Source organism: Panthera uncia, chromosome A2, assembly GCF_023721935.1.
Source record: "Panthera uncia isolate 11264 chromosome A2, Puncia_PCG_1.0, whole genome shotgun sequence".
Lineage (NCBI taxonomy): Eukaryota > Metazoa > Chordata > Mammalia > Carnivora > Felidae > Panthera > Panthera uncia.
In genome coordinates, this window is record NC_064816.1 from 139924093 (window position 1) to 139941501 (window position 17409).

Consider the following 17409-nt stretch of genomic DNA (forward strand, 5'->3'; position numbering starts at 1 on the left):
GGGACAGCTGGTTTTCCTGCCCCCTTAGGGTTATTCCATTTGCCCTTGGGTTCCCAGTTCAGCTTTTTTCTTGCTTGCAGGGGAAGAGGATTGGGCTGGGTTCAAAACCCTATTTAGCCAAATCCGTGTGCCCTTGAACAGACCCCTAACTGTACCTCACTTTCCCTGTTTGTAAACTGAGGATTATACTATCTACTTTATAGACTGGCAGTGAGAATATAAAACTAATTTAGGGTAGTGGTTGGCACACGCTAAGTGCTCCGTAAATAACAAATAACAGCCATAGGTGCTGCTCCAGACCTCTGGAATCAAGGGCTCCCGCTTGCGTCCTCCTTTGTCCACCTATACATTTCCTTCCTGGGCTCTACTCCCCACCCCTAGCCACCTCCAGTAAGCCCAGGCTTGGCCCCAAATGCCAAGCCCTCCCTTCCCTTTGCTGGCTGGTCCCTGCCCATTTTCCAGTTCCTAAAGTCAGTCCTAGGGGCGGGGGTGAGCCTGGACTGGGGGCAGGGCTGGGCCCTGGGCTCAGCAGGCAGAGGGGGCCAAAGGGAGGAAGTGAAGAAAGCTGGCCACAAACTCCTCAGTGCAGCTGGGAAGCAGGGGGAGGTGGGGATGGGCCCCTAGCTCACAGGCAAAGGGACACTGAGGGTGGAGCCATGAGTCCTGCCAAAGCAGTCTCCCTCCCTGCTGTAAAGGCCAGCAAGTCAGAAGCCACCCTTCCCCCTAGCCCAGGCCGGGACTACAGGTCCCCCCAGCCCACTCCCCATGCGCCTTAAGAGAGGACAGCATCTCTCCCCAGGAATGTGGACCCCTAAAGAGGCCTAAGACATTGGCAGTAGGGGGAGGGGCGGCCGTGAGCCAATGCTGAGAGCCGGCCTCAGCGGGCCTGGAGCTAGGCTCACAGGAGCAGAGGAAAGCTAGGGCCAGCAGGCCAGAAGAGAAACAAGGAAGTAGCAGCTCTGGTCCCATCAAGGTTAAAGAAAGCGGTGCCTGTTACAAGGCAGGTCCCCTGGGAGACTGGGTGGAGCAGGGGCTAAGCGCAGACCGTGGTGAGAGCTGCTAGACCAAACCCTGGGTCTGATGGGACTTTCTACCGGTGACTCCAGGCAAGTCATTTAACTTTCAGTGGTGAATTTTTCTTAGCTGTGACCAGTAGCTCTAACAACACTCCCCCCCCACCAATTGACTGTTTTGTGAGGGTTATGTAAATTAATGGCTGGAAAGAGGGCTCGGTACATTCTTTATCTGCAACAGAAGGTAAAGAAGCTTCTGGAAAACCCAATCCATGATATAAAAGCCCAGGGCCCCGAGGAAAGGGCATCCGGAGAGTCGTTTGAGTTCCACCACGAGTGATTACTGTGAGCCTCTTTTGCGCCGGGCATCAAGCCAGATACAGGGATGTGGCAGTAAACAAAACATGGTCCTTGGTGGAATGCCCCATGCAGGTCAAGAGAAGGGGAAATGGGGTTCCTGGCAGAGGAGGAGTGTGAGCACGGGATCATAGGTGTCGGGCTTGGAATACAGGACTCACGTTTCTCTGCCAGACGCAGCTGTCCCGACCCCAAACCCAGCCCTTCCCTTAGAAGAGGACATTCTGGCCAGAGAAAGAAGGAAAGACTCGGGCTTGAGCCTTTACTTGGCAAGATGGCCCCACAGACAGAGCGGTGTGTGGGAGCCGGGGGGGACGGGCGGGCACAGGAGCACATGTTGCTACGTAGGGCAGCTGAAGTTCTGAGGTCAACTCCTGCTCCTCACCCGCTGTCTGTGCTGGTGGTTCTCCATTTCTCCCTCCTCCCATTCATTCTCCTCCCTCTCTGCCCCTACAGACGCATCCCCCTGGCCGCCTCTGGGGGCAGCCAATGAGAGGCACAGGCGAGGCCTGGAAGGCAGGAGAGGAGAGTGGCTAGGGGTATTTCTTCCCTCCTTCTGCTCACTTGGCTCCCGTGATGACGCTATTCCTTCCCCTTGTCCTCTCAGCCCAGGAGTGGTGATGGCTTCCCACCCTTGCTAGTCCCTGGTCTTCAACATCCCTTGTTGATTCTCTTACCGCCGAGTCTGCAGGTCGATGTGTGTGTGCGCCTGACGTATGCACGGTGCCCGGCCCACAGAAGACCCCAACATAAGTTGCCTCCCGCTCCTTACCTGCTTCAGGTTGCACTGCCAATAGCGGCAGGTTGGTTTTCTCTCTGGATTTGCTGGCTGGGAGCAAAAGGCAGTTGTGAGGAGGGAGAGACAGAAAGGATTAGTAAATGATTAATTTCTTGTACTTCACTTGTTATCTTTCAGACCGTACGGGTTGTGACAAACGAAATGAGATACTACAAAGGTATAAAAACAAAGCTTATCGTTTACATCTGCCCCAGGCCCTTCCCTTGCCCATGTACTGCCACCCCCAGGTGACCAAGGGTGACACGGGTATGCTCTTCCACACCCTTCACCTGGCTCACACGACCATATGCAAGCATGTGTGGACCATGCGGTTTCGTTTAGAGATGGCATTTTGCAACAGACTGTGCAGGATCCCAGCCCCCAGCCCCCCACCCCCACAACCCTTGTCAACTTGCCCCTGAGTCCGCAATCTCAGCAGCTCCTCTCTCAGCCTCCCGATTCCCCCAGGACCCTCCCTCCCCACTCACAACATCATGTCCACCCCAGGCGAAGGCTACCCCTGGCTGACCAGCTGAGCTGCTACAGCAGGTGGGGGCTGTGTTGTTGATCAGAGATCTGAGATTTGAATTTCACAACTGTATCCCACAGCCTGGCTACCCCTCCCCCAAATTCAGAGTAGGTAGCCCACCGGTCCCCCTCCGGGAAGGTCATCCTTTGCCTGTCCCTAAAATGCCCGCCAAGGTCCACCTCACGATGTTCCAGGCTCTGTGCCAAGCTGCGGCACAACTGCTCAGTACGAAATACCAGTCCCCACACTTGACCGACACTGCACAGATTAATATTCACAGCTGGAACCGAATACTTCCTTGTTGGATTGAACCTGCTGGGATTTTAGGAGTGTGTGTACATTTTTTTATTTGATTTTGGCATAGAGAGACTGATGCAATCAGATCGCGTATCTGAATCCTGCAGCAGAGCAAGGACCTGGGGGGAAGTGGGGGCGGGGAGGTTTCCAGGAGCCCATACAGGGACCTCCAAGCCTGGAGGTTCTCCAGCCTGGAGGGGAGCTTGCCAGTCATTCTTGTGCTTATTCCAACCTAGGGTGTCTTCAATCTCTTTTGTGACTTTCATTTCTCAAGCTAAGAAGTTGGGGGAAGAGGAGACAAGATACATACATGTAGCTTCCTGCTGGCAGTTCCCTCTTCTTCCCACCCATTTCTCTTCTTGCTATCCTTAATGGCTCCAACAGGCAAGGAAACGGGGGCTTGGAGAGTTTAAGCAGCCTAGGCAAGCTCACTCAGCTGGAGAGCAGGGGACTGGCGCTCCACCAGAGCTCTGACGCCTAACCGCTATGGAGATGTTGTTGATCTTCACCCACCACCCATGACTCCTGCACACGGGGAACTTCCGCTTCTCCTCGGTTCTCCCACAGCACTGGGAATGCATGCAGTTACAAGATTTATGCGTGCAAAATTTACAAGATTTATGCTCCCTTGCACAATGGGCTGGGAGCGCCCCTCCAGCAGGTCCACTTTGCCAGCTCCGCCCCTTTCTGCTTTAATCCCAGGGTATGGCCATGGGGGTTGGTTGGCAGGTACCGGTGGATGGGCACACACAGGGGTCTCTCTTCCCACTGCCTCAACCCCATTATAAAATCCAAAGATTGGGTTGGGGTTACTGAGTCTCAGAAGTTCCTTTGGCCCCTATTCCTGCGATCCTGGGTCAGGGCCCCAGACTTCAGATCCCGAACAGAGGCAAAGCCTATCATTGACAGCCTGCGTCAGAACTGACCCAACTCAATTTGTGGCTCTGAGGAGCCAGATGGAGGCTGGTCAGTAAGGGACATTGCCTACACTTGCCCAAGGCCCTCTGCTTTGGATTAGCTCAGCACCCCTCTCTGGACTCCCTTGGCAGTCAGGGTCCACACTTGCCTTCCCACATAGGCTGGCCACTGGAGTTTGGGCCAAGACTGGTCAAGGGGGTTCTTCTGGTCAAGCAACTGGTCTCACCCAGCACCATAGCCCCACCCCACAGTTTTAGAGAAAAACAAGGGCTAGAATAGGGACTGAGGGAAAGGAATAGCAGCTCTTCCTTCCAGGTAATATGAAGAGAGGGATCAGATGACAAGGAGGAGAGGCCAGCAGATCAAAACCACAGCTGGACTACCACGAGGCACCAGATGTCCTAATACCCACAAATAACCTCAGGTTCCCTTTTTATGGTTTTTGTTTTGGTAACAGCTTTATTGAAATATAATTCACATACCATAAATCCACCTGTTAAAAGAGCACAATTCAGAGCCCACAAGATGGCGGCAGCGTGACCTTCTGGGGCTGCTGGGCATGAGCTGTGTGGAGGCTCCAGGTGTTTCGGGGTGCGATCCTGGCCCACCAGGGAGAAGGTTACACACATCCGTCATGTTTATGATAATAAAGGCTAGGAAAATTCGATTTGTAGGTCACCAGAAAGAGGCGAATGAAAACTTTGCCATTGATTTGATAGCTGAGCAGCCCATGAGTGAAGTTGAAAGTCATGTGATCGCATGTGACAGCAGCAGCGGGGGCGGGGAAGGGGGCACCCGAAAGTGTATATAAAGCTGAACAAAGAAACTAAAAACTGGGACGTGTGGCTGAGGTGGACTGCAGCTGCGACAGCACCGTCACTAAAGCCAGCCCTGCACCTCGTCCAGTCTGCGCACGCGGGCTTCCCAGGGCACTGCTGGTGCCCAATAAAGGATGTTTTATGGGGGGGGGGGGGCGAGGAGAAGTATACAGTTCAGTAATTGGGTATAGTCACACGGCTGTGAATATACTAAACTATCATCACCACAATCAACTGTTAGAACATTTCGTCACCCCCAAGGAATCCCTGTACCCTTTGCAGTCACCCCCTATTTCCTACCACAACCCATTCCCCAGCCCCAGGCAACCAACCACTCATTTTCACTTCTGTACGGATTCATGTGCCTATTCTGGACATTTCATCTGAGTAAATTTTACAACATGTGGTCCTTTGTGTCCCACTTCTTTCCCTTAGCGTATTTTCAAGGATCTTCCGTGTTGTGGCATGTATCAGTACCTTGTTCCTTTCTACTGCCGAATAACATTCCAGTTTTTATTTTTTTTATTCCATATTTTATTTATTCACTCATCAGTTGATAAGCATTTGGATTGTTTCCACTTTGGGGCTATTATGAATATTCACGTGCAAGTTTTTTTGTGGATTTATGCATCAACGTCTCTTGGATGTCTGCCAGGTGGGATCGCTGCATCGTGTGGTAACTCTATCTTTAACCTTTTCAGGAAGTGCCAAATTGGTTTCCTAAGTGTCCGTACCACTTTACATTCCCACCGGCAGTATATGAGGGTTCCGATTTCTCCACATTCTCTACAACACTCATTATTGTCTGACTTTTTTTTTTTTTAATATCCATCCTCGTGGCTGTAAAGTGGTATCCCAGTGTGGTTTCGATTTGCATTTCCCTAATGACTCATGATGTTGACATCTTTACATGTGCTGATTAGTCATTTATATAACTTCTCTGGAGGAATGTCTATTCAAATCCTTTCCCCAAGTTTAACTGAGTTGTCTTTTTGTTTATTCAGTGTAAGAGTTCTTTGTATATTACAAAGAACAAAGATTTGTAAGTTACAAATCACTTACCAGGTATATGGCTAACCCCTGTTTTCTTCCATTCTTTACTTTTTTTACTGTGTCCTTTGCAGCACAAAAGCTTTTAATTTTGATGAAGTTGAAGTTCAATTTATCTGTTTTTTTTTTTCTTTTGTTGCTTTACTTCAAGTGTCATATGTAGAGAACCATCACCTAATCCAAAGTTAGGAAAATTTATTCCTATATTTTCTTATGGTATTAGCTCTTACATATAGGTCTTTGATCCATTTTGAGTTAATTTTTGTATGTGCTGTGAACTATAGCTCTTTTGTTAGGTGCATATCTGTTTCTAATTGTCACCACTTAGATAATTAAACTTCTATCACAATAAAATGTCCCTCTTTATCTTTAGTAACTTCCTTTGTTTTAAAATCTATTGGGTCTGGGGGTGCCTGGGTAGCTCAGCAGGTTAAGCATCCAACTCTTGAGTTCAGCTCAGGTCATGATCTCACAGTTCATGAGTTCATGCCCTGCATCCAGCTCTGTGCTGGAAGCATGGACCCTGCATGGGATTCTTTCTCTCCCTCTCTCCCTGCCTCTCCCCGGCTTGCTCTCTCTCTCTCTCTCTCTCTCCCTCCCTCTCTCTCAAAATAAATAAATAAACATTAAAAATTAAAAAAAAAAAACGGGGCACCTGGGTGTCTCAGTCGGTTAAGCAACCAATTTTGGCTCAGGTCATGATCTCACGGTTCGTGAGTTCAAGCCCCGCGTCGGGCTCTGTGCTGACAGCTTGGAGCCTGGAGCCTGCTTTGGATTCTGTGTCTTCGCTCTCTCTCTGCCCCTCTTCCGCTCATGCTCTCTCTCTGTCTCTCAAAAACTGAATAAATGTTAAAAAAATTTTAAATAAAATAAAAAAAATTAAAAAAAAAACCCAAAGATACAAATAGATGTAAAGTAAAAGGACAGAAAAAGCTATATCATGCAAATAGCAACCATGAGAAAACTTGAGAGGCTATACTAATATCAGACCCAGTCAATTTTTTTAAGGTTTAAAGCAGAAAGTTTATGTTTAATATATACAGTAAATGTGAATTTAAATTAACCATTAGATTTCTAACATATACCATCATCATAATACTTTTTTAATTGAAACACAATATTGTATTAGTTTCAGGTGCCCAACATAGTGATTCCATATTTATATACATTACAGGATGGTCACCACCAAGTCTAGCTGCCATCTATCACATACAAAGTTGTGGGGTGCCTGGGTGGCTCAGTCAGTTAAGCATGCGACTTCAACTCAGGTCACTATCTTGCGGTCTGTGAGTTCAAGCCCTGTGTTGGTCTCTGGGCTGATGGCTCAGAGCCTGGAGCCTGCTTTGCATTCTGTGTCTCCCCTCTCTCTCTGCCCCTCCCCCGTTCACGCTCTGTCTCTCTCTCTCTCTCAAAAATAAGTAAATGTTAAAAAAAAAATTCAAAGTTGTTACAACATTATTGACTATATTCCCCTGTGCTATACTAGACCCGATAGATTTTTTTTTTAATTTTTAAAAATGTTTATGCATTTTGAGAGAGAGAGAAAAAGAGGGAGAGAGAGAGGGCACTCTTATATCTTTAAATCTAAAATCTGTCTCCTAGGGGCACCTGGGTGGCTCAGTCAGTTGAGCGTCCGACTTCGGCTCAGGTCATGATCTCACAGTCTGTGGGTTCGGGCCCCGCGTCAGGCTCTGTGCTGACAGCTCAGAGCCTGGAGCCTGTTTCCAATCCTGTGTCTCCCTCTCTCTCTGCCCCCCCCCCAGTCTCACTTTGTCTCACTCTGTCTCTCAAAAATAAATAAATATTAAAAAAAATTAAAAATAAATAAATAAATAAATAAAATCTGTCTCCTATAGATAGCATATTGTCGGATATTGGTGTCGGATCTGATGATCTCTGCCTTTTAATTGGATTCTTTAATCCGTTCACATTATTGATAGTTGTATTTGCCATCTTGCTAGTTTTCTAAATATCTCATGTCTTTTTTGTTCCTCTATTTCTCCCAGGCTGCCTTCTTTTACAATGTGAGTATTTTCTAATATAAGATTTAAATTATTCCTAAATGATTTTTTTTATACCTATTTATTTAGTAGTTTTCTTAGTGGTTGCTCTAGGCTAACTGTGGACAGCTTACTATACTGTCTTCCTGTCCCATCCAGGTAAGATGTCCCCAGGGAAGGTCCTGGGCCGAGTGTGTGGGCAGGAAAGCTGCCTGAGCAAGAATGGCCTTGGAAAAGGGATGCCACCGAGAAGGACTGAGGCATTGAGATGGCCACATGGTGGCCCCAGTGAGCGATACGGAGGATGCAGCTTTGATGGAGCATTTGGGGGGCTGCATGGCCCTAGGCATCACCTCGGATTTCCTGAGTCAGATGTTCAGGTCCAGGAAAGCAAGTGTCCTAAGGTCTGGGAGCAGCTCATTGGTAGCCCTGGGGTCAGGCTCCCCTGGCAACTGCCCCTGCTGCTCCTTCCTACACCTTAAGTACTTCTCGGTATAACCCCTGAGCTCGTCCACATTCCCTTCTGCCCCCAGAGACAAACAGGCTGTGGGGGCAGGGCTCAGTGGCAATGGTAGCTACCCTCTGCCCTTTCCCTAGAGTATCCTAAAATTCGAAGCCTGAGCTAAGCTGGGCTGGAGGGTAGGCAAAGCATGGAGTGGGGGGATTTGAACATGAGGAAGCTTGGAGGGGGACAGTCGCAGAAGGCTTCCGCCTATCTCATTCAACCAGCGGCCCTGCTAAGAAAGCAAACGGTCTCTATTGGAACCCCACAGTGGGTCTGGAATCTGGATCAGTGCATCAGTGCATCTGGATCAGTGGGTCAGTGCATCTGGGAATCTTTGGGAACAGACCTGGGAGCAGGGAACGGGTGGAGCACAGGACAAGGTGAAGACCGGGGTCACTCACACACCAGGGATCAGTTCACTCACTGGGGATAGGGCCCCGTACTACTCACTCAGACTTCTATGAAGGCCGCGACTGAAGACTGGGTCGGGGCAAGGCTGAAGCATAATGAGGGGTACTCTGCCCTTGAACCCTCACCCCAGGCCCCTGACCCTCATCCCAAGTGATGCTCAGTCCCATGATTTGCTGCCTTCCAAGCTCCAGTCCAAAGTAGAAGTGGGGGATATGATGTCTGAGGACCCCCAAGAGAGACCTCTCAGAAGGGGACCTGTCTTACGCCTCCCACCCTCCCATCCTGACCCGCACCCCAACCCCAGTGCTGGTTCTTGGACTCCAGAAACTGAGCCTTCATGAGGTTTTCCCCATGAGATTTGGGGCTCCCCACCTCTCTGCCTCTGCACCCTCAGACTCACAATAGCCTTCGCTAAACACCCAGCCTAACTGAAAGAGGTACAGGGTGCGGGAGGGGTGGTTTGCAACCTGACAAAGTATCTAGGTCAGACAATGCACATGTGCAAGTGTTCACGCGCCCAGCACAATGCCAGGCCCCTCCTGGCACCACCAGCCACGGAAGGGAAAGCCTCCCCCTCCCCATCAATCGCCACCATCCCTACCCCCCAGGGCACTCTGAGAACATTCGAGGTCCCGAGGTCCCGAGGCCAAGCTCTGCTCCTCCCACCAGGAGGCTTGCGCTGGGGAGCTGGTGCTACTCTGCAGATGTGCACACTATACTAATCGGGGTGACAGGTCCCTCGGTCTCCAGTCTCCACCCTGCTGTCCCTCACCTCCCCTGCCCTGCAGCATCAACACCCAACTGAACCCAGCCCTGAGTGGCCCAGATGGAGAAGGTGGGGCCTTGGTGAGGGGTGGGGGTGGAGCTAGGGGGTGGGCAGCCCCTGAGTGTGTTTCCAGTGAGAGGGAGGAGAAGCAAGGCCTCCCGGGCAGGGCAGGGCAGGGCCACACAGGCTCCCCAGTGCCTGATGGCACCCCCACCCCTGCCTTGGCCTCTGCTTCTCCAGCTCAGGGTCCTTTGCAGGGCCTCGAAGTGGGTACTTAGGAAACAGGCCTTAAAGGCCTAGAAGGGTGGAAATCCTGGGGGAAATAATCCACCTTGTTCTTAGTGCCAGCACGAGCCAGCCTCTTCCCATTATATCCGTCACTCATCCATCCTCAAATTCGTCATTCATTCATTCATTCGTTCATTCAGGAACTCCCAGCCTGGAAGAGCAGCTGGGAGGCTTGGTTGCCCCTGGGGGAGAAGCCTGAGGTAACCTTGGGCCCTAGTGCATATCCCCCAACCCCCCCCCCATCAGATTCCTCCCTTTCTCTCTGCTTGCCACCCCTCCCCCCACCCATCCTCTGCTTTCTTCTGCCTCACTCCACGCCCCAAGGAGGCTGGCCTCCTCAGTCCGCATGCCCCTGGCTCTCTTGGTCTCTGGATTCCGGGTGGCTTTGGCTAGGGGGAGGCATTTGCAAGAGATAGGGGGACAGGGATACGGAACAGACAGTGCCGTCGCCTTGCTGTGGCAGGTCCTGGAGGTTGTCCCTCGGAGGGTAGTAATGGTTCCCGATGATGCGAAGCCCTGGGTGCCTGGACATTCCCCACTGGCTTTCGTAACCCTGTTTAACACTTCTGCGAACTTGCCTCCATTTAACGCCACCTGTGTCCTGCCAGGGCCCCAGCTTGTCCGCCTGTCACCTGCAGCCACCCATACTGAGGGTGGGCCCTTTGTCTGAGCCCCTGGGACAGTCAGGGAGCTCGACAGAAGTCAGCCTCCCGAGAGCTGGGAGGAAGTCAGGGAGGCACAGCAGGGCCCTGACAAGCCAGGCTGGAGGGAGGGAGACACAAAGGGTAGGGACAAGGTGCCACTCCTGCCTTTCTGTGAAGGATGTATTCCTTTTCTTTGCTTCTCTTTGTTTAATTACTTAGAAATTTTATTTTAGGTTTATTTAAAGAGTTCTCTAAGACATATTTATCATATTTGGGTCTTTTGCTTGCATAAAAAGGAAACTACAAACTAAATTTGTTAAGCTATTCCTAAAACTTCTTGACATTCAGAATTTGGCTCTTCTTTTTTTTTAATTACTTACTTAATTCACGTAATCTGCCCCCACAGCCAACGTGGGGCTCGAACTCACAACCCCAAGATCAAGTTTCACACGCTTCTCCTGAGCCAGCCAGGCGCCCATAGAATTTGGCCCTTCTGAATCACTTTTTAAAGTTTTGTCATTTCCATACAATAAAACTCATTCTTTTTAGTGTACCCACTAATTTTAGTCTTCCCACCGCTTCGTGCTGCTCCTTTGTGGTCAGCCCCATCCCTGCACCCCCAACCCCTGGTCTGTTCTCTGATCCTACAATTTCTCATGGGTTTGCCCCTGAGGAAGAGAGGGTGAGGCAGCTGGGCAGTAGGCAGCCTCCCTCAGGGGCTGTGGTCATTCTCTGAACACCCGGGCCACCTTTCTACACAGACAACACCCTGGGGCCTGGGCACAGGAAGGAGGCCCCCAGCTGCCAACACCCTCCACCCCCCCCCCACTTGTGTCGGGCCCGGTGGAGGGGAAGAGTTGGAGTCATGTCTAGGGGGTGCAGCTCCCCAGGGAGCTCTGGGTGGCCAGGGTGGACTGATCTGCATGCCTCCCTGGCTCTGACTGCCCTGGGGACTCAGCAAGGACAGGTGGTCGTAGGGAGGCAGCCACCCAGAACCAACAGAACACAGGACATGCCCTACCCAGCAGCTACTGCTACGTTTATATCACTATCATTTCTTCTAGTCTGTGTCAGTCACCGGGCTAGACCTCATCGTCACCCTTGAACAGCAGCACTTTGTTGTTGACGGGACAATATTGACCCTATTTTTCAAATGAGGACACTGAAGGCTAGAGAGGGTGAATACCTCTCCAGGCCATCCAGTTAGGACCTGAACCCCGGTGTGTCTGACTCCGGCATGATCAGATGTCACTTATGGTTTAGTGTGGTTCAAATCCCAGACTAGTTGCCGTGTGCCTTTGGGTGAACCACCTAACCTTGCTGAACTTCAGGGTCTTCGTCTGTAAAATGAATGCGATACATTCTCCTGGCTTCTACGGTTGCCATGAAAATCAAATGTGACCCCAGTGTTTGGTGCAAAGTAGGTTACATGTTAAATATTGGTAGGGGGTGCATTATTTCCCCTCAAATCCGTACGTTAAAGTCCTAACTCAGATCCTCAGAATGTGGCCTTATTTGTACATAGGATCGTGGCAGATGTAATTATTTAGGTTAAGATGAAGTCATTAGGGTGGGCCCTAATCCATTATGACTAACATCCTCATGAAAAGGGAAATTTGGACACAGGACACAGAGATACGACATGGGGAAAGGCACCATGTGAAGATTGAGGCAGAGATCGGGCCGGTGCTTCTATCAGCCGAGGATGATACTAAGACTACAAAGAAGTACACAGATTAACTTGTTCAAGTTCACGGGGTTAGCAAGTCTCTCAGCTTGCCTCTTTGTAAAGGGAGATACTAATAATGCCCACTTCATGTTGGCTGCTCATGGCAATTAAATGCAGTAATAACATGAAACGTGCTTAGTAGCGTGTAGCATGTATTAAGGACTCATTAGGATCGTCTGGTTGTAGCTGCTCCTCAGGTCAGCCCAGCATGGGGCCTGCCCCCTCCACACCACATGCATTTCCAACACCGCCTTGACCCAGCATTCCCCCCTCCCTGGTGCTGCAGTGGGGCGGGCGGGCGGTGACCGCTCCTGGCTCTTCTCCAAGGCCTGGGATAGGCTGTTCCTCTGCAAGGGGCCTGCGCCCTACCGTCTCTCCCCTGAACCCCAGGCCCCGAACCGCAGTGAGGATGCAGGATTGAGCGCTTGCTCTCTGGATGGCCAAGTCCCAGGTGGGACCCAGGAGCCCTGGGATCACTGTCCCCCTGCCCAGTTCTTTTGGACGCTCTGTGACCTGCTACTTGCAAAGCCAAGCCTTTTCAGTGTGTTGGGGGGTGGGGGGTGGGCATGATGAAGAAGCCCCTGGGAGCTCTTTCCTGCTTGAGCAGGTAGCTCGTTCTTCCTGTCTCCGTGATGGGCCCCGGATAACTGTCAAGTCATGTCAGTCCCCCTGCAGATCTGGAAGAATGCGCTGCCCCAGCAAAGAAGAAGGAGGATAGGCTGAGAGAAACAGAACATACGTGGCCTTCCAGACTGGCACAGATCAGTGGAGACTCCTGAATCCCACATGCCCACCAGCATCCATGTGGCTGCAGTCGGCCTGGCATGGGGACCTGGGCGGGCATCAGAGTTCCAGTTGGCTCCTGGCTTGGAGACCTGTGAAACAATGAGGTTCCAGAACACTGGCCTGGTAAGAACCACGGCCGGACTCCCCTTCAGAGAGGCCTGACAGCCCCCTCTTCTCTGGGACCCAAGAGAGCAGGGTAGGCCTGTCCTAGGAGCCTCTCAGGGTCCTTTAGCCCCTAGAACTTTGTGCTTTCTTGACTTTTCACTGCTGGCATCCAAAGCTACCAGAGCAGTAATCTGGGGACACCCCAACCCAGCACCCCCCCCCCAGAGGCCTGACCCCCAGGAAATAGTAGTCCAGAAGTGTCTGCTTGGCAGGAATCAAGCACCTGTTCCCACAGTTCTGTTTGGCTCCCACCAGCCCCCAAGAGCTCCCACTCCTCCCCCCACCTCTAGTGGGAGATGCTTAACCCACACCCCCCCACCCAGCCTGCCTTGTAGAAGGCCAAAGAGGGGCAGCGGACATCTCCCTTCCGCGACGAAGTGTTGAGAGCCCCATCCCATGACCTGCTTCAGCTGCTCCAGGCCAGAGAGCACCTCTTCCGGAGTCCCAGAGCCAACCCTAGTCCTCTGTCATCTGCCTACCACCCTGAGGGCTAGATGTGAGTTGGGAGCACCCCTATGCCTTTGGGCTGACCCTGACATCCTAGACAGAATTGACTCCCTCCCTCACTTCTCACCTCAGACGGACACCAGTCCTGCCCCAGGCAGGGGGCAGGCAGTCCCATGCACTGACTGGTTCTAAGCTGCAGGGACTCGAGATGGGTCTGGCTGATAAACCCACTGCAGCCTGTGACCACAGAGTCCCCTACCTGCCAACCAATGATGGGTGGACCTCATGGACCTGGATGGGACCCCTCTCCCTGGTGGGGACATATAAAGAGTCTAGGCTTCAGTCAGGTCTTTTGGGGGACAAGAGAGAACACCAAGGTCCACAGCTGGATCCTATGAGGCCAAGTGGCCTCTGTCTCTATAAAGCAACTATTTGCACTGCAGAAGCCTAGAAGGTTTCCTCCTCTTTCTTTTCCTTCTTGTCCAGGTGCCTCATGCTCTACCAACAGGCAGGAAGGACGGGAGCCCTGATCTCTTCTGTGACAGAGCCCAGCAGTGGGGATGGAAGTGGTTTGAGTGAAATGCTGAGCTCAGCAGATTTTAAGAGCGCTAGAATCAGCACCCATGCTGCAGTGGGGGTGGGGGTGGGGGTATCAGGATGTCTGGGTGGGGCATTCTGGCGTCTAGAAGGATACGAGTGGGGGAGGGGTCAGCAGAAGAACCAGTGACAAATGCACTGAGACGCAGGGCAGTACCAAGGAGGGGGGACGACAGGAAGGCTCTGAGCTGAGCTAGGAGAGTCTCCACCATCTTTCTTTAAAGAGCTGATGAGACCTCCTGGCACTAATGAAATCCCAGGCAGGATCTGAGAGTCTAAGTGAGAGAGATGCTGAGACTGGAGTTTCTGAGGCGTTCCCGGGAGTACCAGGGCCTGTTTGAGCTGTGGAACCAAGGTCCAGAGCAGAATCCATGGGAAAGGCATGGAAGCCAGGCTACAGGGGGTCAGGGTGAGGAAAGGTGCTGACCACGAAGGAAAAGGGAAGTAACATTTGTTCTTAAAAGGGCCAAGGGAGCAGAGAGCTGGGGCCTGGGATGATGGATGCAGGAGACAGCGCGGGCGTCTTAGGCCTCAGGCCATGTGAAGAGGTAAAGAGAGCTGCAAATTGGGAGACGAGGGGACATGAGGTCTAGAGACGTGCATGTGACTGTGCTGGCCAAGTGGGGGACTTCCAGGTCATGCCCCAGAAAGCTCTGAGGAGGTGGCAGTTGGTAAGAAATGGAGAAGAAGGGGCGCCTGGGTGGCTCAGTCGGTTGAGCGGCCGACTTCGGCTCAGGTCACGATCTCACAGTCCGTGAGTTCGAGCCCCGCGTCGGGCTCTGTGCTGACCGCTTAGAGCCTGGAGCCTGTTTCAGATTCTGTGTCTCCCTCTCTCTCTGACCCTCCCCCGTTCATGCTCTGTCTCTGTCTCAAAAATAAATAAACGTTAAAAAAAAAAAATTAAAAAAAAGAAATGGAGAAGAAGCCCCGATATGGCCTCCTGGGCGTCACTAATAATAAAGCTACCACTTGTGTGTTTACAAAGTCAAGAGTGGCCAAGTTAAAACCTAAGTCCGGTCATGTCGTGCCTCTGTTATCCTGCACAGTGACCCACGAGGACCCCCGATTTTGTTACTTAAGCATTTACTATCTCTCACCATAGATAGGGCAGGGTATTAGACAGAATCGACTTTTGTTCTCTGTTTTATCCTGGCCTGAAGAAGGTGCTCACTGAGCATTTGTTGAATTTAGGCCCCACAGCCAACCTGCTACAGTGCTGTTATTCTCGCTTTACAGGTGGGAAATGGGGGTTCCAGGAGAGTTGGTGGTTTGCTCGAGGTCACACAATGCCTCAGTGGTAGACTGGGGAGTGACTCGCGCCTGTTAGACTCCAGAGCCCGGTGTTTAGCCAACAAGTTTCCAAAAACAGGGGATATCCGAGGAGAAGGCCAGCCTGGGGAATCCCAAGGGCTGGGCCTGAGGGGGTGGGTCTCCTGGAGGGGAGGGGAGGGGAGGGCAGCTGTAATTTGCACAGAACTGCATTGACGGGGCGGGTCCAGAGTTGGGTGGGAGGTCTTGTCCCACTTACCCCTTACACCTCTATCTTCTCTCCCTACCGCTCACACTAGGCTTCTTTCAGTTCCCTTTGGTGACACAGCTCCCCCCACCCACATACTCATGCACCCTGGCTTCTACCGGAATCAAGCCTCTCACCACACCCTCAGTCTGCCACCCCAGTCAGGGGAAGTGGGGGCAAGGGCTGGCTTACTGCTGGGAGTAAGGCTCCTGGGGCTGTGGAGGCCAAGTCTCTCTGCTCCTGCGTGGCCGGGCCCCGGTGGGGGTGTGCGGAGGTGGGGTGGGGGATGGGGAGTGATTGCATGGCAGGTGGTCAGGTGCACCCTCACTTCCCCTTTGCTTTTTCTTCACCACAGACAGCGTTGGGAGGCAAGGGGACCCTTCTGTTTTGGAAGAGCCTGAATGATGCTCTCTGCCCCTGCCCCTTCCTCGCCATGCCATGTCTCTGTCCCAGAGTGGTTCTTCGTTCAGGTTCCCTCGGTCTGGACAAGGCAGGACCCTAGTGGAGCTCCCCTATTGCTGGAACCTTGCGCCAATGCTATGAGCTTGGTAATATCATCTCCCCTTTACAGACAGGGAATGAGATTCACAGGACCTGCCCAAGGTCACTTAGCAACAGAGATAGATGCCAGCTCAAGCGTGGTGAACTTCATGTACACATAGCCCCTGCATGGTTCCTAACAAAGTCAGAGTCTCTAAAAGTCGGGTCCTCACCTGAGCAAGAGGGACAGTGTATAGGGGGCAATGTGCAGAATCCTAGAGTCTCATGGTCCCTCAGACTCTGTGTGGGGCATCTGACAATAAAAGAATTCTCTTGATGGCTATTGTTCCAGATAATTTTTTCTGGACATAGAATATTGTTTATCAAGCATAACTGGTCTCTGGTAAAAAAAAAAAAAAAAGAAAAAAAAAAGGTTCCCATTTTGTGATGGCCACTTTCAATTAAATGGCAGTTTCATTTTTACAGAAAAAAATATAAAACAATCTACCTACCCACATTTTCCCCATCCACACTTTAAATTTTAAAAACTATGAAATAGTGAAATATGCAGCAGATACTATTAATAAAACCCTTGTACATAATTAGATTTCCATTTTACATTAGGGCTGGGGGTTGGGGGAGAGGGAGAGAGATGCAGAAAAGAAGAAAAAAGACAACACATAGTAAGTAATGACACAGATTAGTAGTAAAGACGAACCCAGGTATTCCTAGAGGGAAAAGGGGAGGGGAGGGGAAGGCCAAAGTTCTGATTCATCAACTAATACTGGATTTGTGAAAAACACAGGAGCCTCTAAATTATAAAGGGCAAACAATACTATCTAGAACTTATATATTTTAGTTGCTATCTAAAATTTGGTCAGTTAACTTGGAAATCTTCATTTATAAATTTTTTTTAATTACTATAGAAAACAATGAAAAAACAAGAGTAATCCCCGAGTAAGCTGATTCCAGTGGGAATCAGACTTTAAAATAAGAATTTCATAAGGGAAACCAGTGAGGATGAACTCTAGAGCTCAGAAACCCGACGAAGGAGAGGAAGTCAAGGTAGGCTTTCCAGAGGAGGCCATGCTGAAAACAAAATTCGGAGAACAGTCATTATCAAGCAAAGAACGCTCCAGGAGAAGGAACAGGAGGTATGAAGTTTGGGGCCAGTGAGTGAGACCCACTTGTGAAATCAAAGAACGTTCAGAAGACAGATGGATGGTCAAGGTAGCAGTTAAGTGTGGGACAAGAGACCACGCACTGATCCTGAGAGGTCCCAAAGGCAACCAGGGAGGGAGAGCTGGGGCAGGCA